The sequence below is a fragment of the Sapajus apella genome, unplaced genomic scaffold (genome assembly GCF_009761245.1).
Source record: "Sapajus apella isolate SASKATOON/1434 unplaced genomic scaffold, GSC_monkey_1.0 scaffold61, whole genome shotgun sequence".
NCBI classification, from domain to species: domain Eukaryota; kingdom Metazoa; phylum Chordata; class Mammalia; order Primates; family Cebidae; genus Sapajus; species Sapajus apella.
Genome location: NW_022437001.1, coordinates 2,045,867 through 2,050,931, shown reverse-complemented (window position 1 = coordinate 2,050,931; position 5,065 = coordinate 2,045,867).

The window sequence follows — 5,065 nt, the reverse complement described above, 5'->3', positions numbered from 1 at the left end:
CGGGAGTTCAAGACCAGCCTGACTAACATGGTGAAACCCCAAATATAAAAAAAAAGGCACTTTTAATGTTTCTAATATAATGAACAAATAACGCAGGAAGAAAGACAATTTTTCTTTAAGAATCACACAAACTTTATAACTTAGTTTTTTCTTAACCAATGGGGCATTGGCAATACATACCTTATGCTTAGAAAGACATGAACAATTTGGCTGGGCACGGTGGCTCACTTGAGGTCAGGAGTTCGAGCCCAGCCTGGCCAACATGGTGAAGCCTCACCTCTACTAAAAATACAAAAAATAGCTGGGCACGGTGGCAGGCACCGGTAATCCCAGCTACTCTGGAGGCTGATGCGGGAGAATCACTTGAACTCAGGAGGTGGAGGCTGCAGTGAGCTGAGATCACACCATTGCATTCCAGCCTGGGAGATAAGACTGAAACAACATCTTTAAAAAAAGAACAAAACAGGCTAGGCGTGGTGGCTCACGCCTGTAATCCAAGCACTTTGGAGGCCAAGGCGGGCGGATCACCTGAGATCAGGAGTTCAAGATCAGCCTGACCAACATGGTGAAACCCTGTCTTTAAAAAAAAAAAAAAAAAGAAAGACATGAACAATTCTTATCGTCAAAGTCACTTTTAATTGCCCCTTCCTCTTCACATCTACAGAATGCTACTTATGCTTCTTATCAACCCTCATTTTATTCTTCTTTGAGTTTTAATTGCTTATTTACCAATCTCTTGCCTCCACAAGACTGAACATTCCAAGAGTCTTTTTTTCCCTTTACAACATCACATCTGGATGTTGTGTACTTTGCAGAAACATCCAGTGTTTCCATAAAAGTTTGTGTTGAAAGAAGATAAAGCCAAACATAAGAACTATTTTGACCTCACTGTTTCCAGCTGACACCCATATCCTGATTGTAACCCCTTTTTGTTATCTGTCAATGAAAAGGAACCAAAGGAGGGAGTATAGGTGCCATCAGAAAGGGTTTTATTTTTTATTTAAAAAAAAAAGAATCTGGCTCTGGAGTGCAGTGGTGTGATCTCAGTTCATTGCAACCTCTGCCTCCCAGGTGCAAACGATTCTCCTGTCTCAGTCCCTGAGTAGCTGAGATTATAGGCACGTACCACCACACCTGGTTAATTTTTGTATTTTTAGTAGAGATGGGGTTTCACCATTTTGGCCAGGCTGGCCTCGAACTCCAGACTTCAAGTGACCGGCCCACCTCAGCCTCCCAACGTGCTGGGATTATAGGCATGAGCCACCACACCCAGCTAATTTTTTTTTTTTTTTTAAACAAAATCTTGCTCTATTGCCCAGATTGGAGTGCAGTGGCTAAATCTCAGCTCACTGCAACCTCAGCCTCCTGCGCTCAGGTGATTCTCCCACCTCAGCTTCCCAAGTACCTGGGATTACAGGTGCATGCCCAAGTCCAGGCAATTTTTATTTTTTAATTTTTTGCAGAAATGGGGTTTTTGCCATGTTGCCCAGGCTGGTCTCAAACTCCTGGGTTCAAACAGTACGCCCACCCTGGTTTCCCAAAGTGTTGGGATTACAGGCGTGAGCCACCACGCCCAGCCTGAAAGGGTTTAAGAAAGAAGAAAAATTAAAGTGTTGAATGCTGCAGTTAGACAAAGATGGAAGAGGTCTAATCAAAGTCCACTGGTGGTGCTGGTGACTACAAGTAACCTTCAAGAGAACTGTCCCAGTGAAGTGATAAAAGAAAAGCCAGGTTACCGAAGGCTTGAAAATGAGTAGTGTTATCAGGTTCAAGAGGGCAAAGGAAAAAAAAAAAAGAAAGAAAGCGAGAAGGTGTTTACAAATGGCCGGAATAGAGTGCAGTTCTTAATTCTGGGATATGCAGTTTCTTCAGGGTTGAGCATGACACATCAGCGCCCTTCACCGAGTTCTATGCCCCAGCCAAGCCAGCCATATTGTCAGAGGCGTTTGAACCAGAGCAACTCCATCTTGACTAGGGACTGGGTAAATGAGGCTGAGACCTACTGGACTGCATTCCCAGGAGGTTAAGGCATTCTAGGTCACAGGTGATAGGAGGTTGGCACAAGATGCATGTCACACAGACCTTGCTGATAAAATAGGAAACTGGCCAAAACCCACCAAAATCAAGATGGTGACGAAAGTGACCTCTGGTTATCCTTGCTGCTCATTACATGTTAATTATAATGTATTAGCATGCTAAAAGACACTCCCACCAGTACCAGGACAGTTTACAAATTCCATGGCAATGTCAGGAAGTTACCCTATATGGTCTAAAAAGGGGAGGAATGCTCAGTTCCTGGAATTGCCCATCCCTTTCCTGGAAAACTCATCAAAAACCCACTCCTCATTTAGCATATAATCAAGAAATAACTATAAGTATAATCAGTTGAGCAGCCCAAACTGCTGCTCTGCCTGTGGAGTAGCCATTCTCTTGTTTCTTCACTTTCTCAAACTTGCTTTCACTTTACAATGTGGACTCATCCTGAATTCTTTCTTGCACAAGAACCAAGAGTGCTGTCTTGAGGTCTGGATAGGGACCCCTTTCTGGTAACAATATCATAGCATCCTCCTTATGATATCCCAACTCCAGTTTTGTTCTTGGTCTTCCCACGTGATCTGAAAATCCAGTGTCATCTACTCTGAAACTGAAGTATTTTCCAAATTGCTTCAGTTTAATGAATTCTGTTTCACCCTGAAGCCAGGAATGTATAAACTGTAACTTTCTTGTGGCTCTTAACCTATTCAGCCGGGTATTAGAGGTAGGTAAATGTATGACTTCCCTTTCTATTCTATAAGGGACGAACAAACTTGGACAAGTATTAAAACTACTTTTCAAGGTAAGATACTACCCATTCAAACAGGTAGTAGTTGTGTAGATCTAGGCAAGGAATTCAAATCAGAAAAATTAAATCAGAAGACTTTAGAGTTTCAATTTAATCCAACAAACATGTATTGAATGCTTTTTATGCGCAAAACATTGTGCCATCAAGGAGTTTAAGATCTAATGCAGGAGTCAGCAGACTTTTTTTTTTCTTTTCTTTTTTTTTCAAGACAGAGTCTCACTGTTGCCCAGGCTGGAGTGCAGCGGTGCAATCATCGCTCATTGTAACCTCAAACTCCTGGGCTCAAGTGGTCCTCCCACCTCAGCCTTCCAAACTGCTGAGATAACAGGCATGAACCACAACACAGAGCAGAGCAAAAATTTTCATAAAAGGTGAGATAGTAAAACTACTAAATTTTACACTTTGCAGACCATATGATCTCTGTTGCAGCAACTCAACTTTACCATTTGTAGTGGGAAGGTATCCAAAACATTATCTAAACAAATGTGGGTACCTGTGTTCCAATAATACTTAATTTATGAACACTGACATTTGAATTTCATATAATTTTCACATATCATGATACACTTACACTTTTGAATTTTTTTCTCCAACGAGCTAAAAGTGTGAAAACCCATTTTTAGCTTGTGGACCACACAAAAGCAGGTGGCAGAGGTTTGTTTCATGGGCCATAGTATGCTGACCCCAATCCAAAAATTGGATAGTTCACTTAGATGTATGCCAAAGTTCTATCCTTAACACCAAAATAACCTACTACATTACTACCATTTTGACAGAATTTGCGATCAACATATCTGATATAAAGTAGATTTTCATTAATTTATTCAACAAATATTCACTCAGTGTGTACCTTATTCCAAGTACTATGCCGGGCACTAAGTCAGAAGTCTGGGCACCATGGCTCACACTTGTAATCTCAGCACTTTGGGAGGTCTAGGCCGGTGGATGATTGACACCAAGAGTTTGAAACCAGGCTGGCCAACCCTGTGAAACCCCATCTTTACAAAAAATAAACAAAATTAAAACATTAGGAAAGTGTGGTGGTGTGCTCCTGTAGTCCCAGCTACTGGGAGGCTGAGCCCAGGAAGTTGAGGCTGCAATGAGCCATAATCATGCCACTGCACTGCAGCCTGGATGACAGAATGATACTCTGTCTCAAAAAAATAAAAATAAAGCCAAAAAGGAAAAATACTACCACTGTAAATTGATTCAAGAATCATCAGGCTGGGCGAGATGGCTCACACCTATAAGCCCAGCACTTTGGGAGGCTGAGGCGGGTGGATCAGGAGGTCAGGAGTTCGAGACCAGCCTGGCCAACATGGTGAAACCCCATCTTTACTAAAAAAACACACAAACAGATTAGCCGGGCATGGCAGCACGTGCCTGTAATCCCAGCTACTTGGGAGGCTGAGGCAGGAGAATTGCTTGAACCTAGGAGGCGGAGGTTGCAGTGAGCTGAGATCACACCAGTACACTCTAGCCTGGGCACCAGAGTGAGACTCTGCTCAAAAAAAAAAAAAAAAAAAAAAAAAAAAAAAAGATGCTAAAACCAATGGGTGAAAGATTGTTGGAAAATAGGAATATTCATGTGTTCCCTAAATATTAATGTTAACTACAAAGGTATTTTTCCAAGGAGCAATGTGATAGACTCCACTTTAACCAAGTGATCAAATTTAGCATCACCAGTAATAGGACAAACTGACATTCCATTTCACCTGATATGATAGAATGAGAAGTACATTATCACTTACATTAATTAATCTTGCCAAAAATAAATTGTAAATGATTCTACAAGATAAATGGTCTGGATTCTTTTTTTTTTTTTATTTTTTAAGATGGAGTTTCACTCTTGTTGCCCAGTCTGGAGTGCAATGGTGTGATCTCAGCTTACTGCAACCTCTGCCTCCCAGGTTCAAGCAATTCTGTCTCAGCCTCCCGAGTAGCTGGAATTATAGGTTTCCACCACCATGCCCAGCTATTTTTTTTTTAATTTTTAGTAGAGACAAGGTTTCACCATGTTGGTCAGGCTGGTCTCAAACTCCTTACCTCAGGTGATCTGCCCGCCTTAGTCTCCCAAAGTGCTGGGATTACAGGAGTGAGCCACTGTGCCTGTCCTGGATTCTTAAAAAAGTTAATGTCAGGCCGGGCGTGGTGGCTCAAGCCTGTAATCCCAGCGCTTTGGGAGGCCGAGGCGGGTGGATCACGAGGTCAAGAGATCGAGAC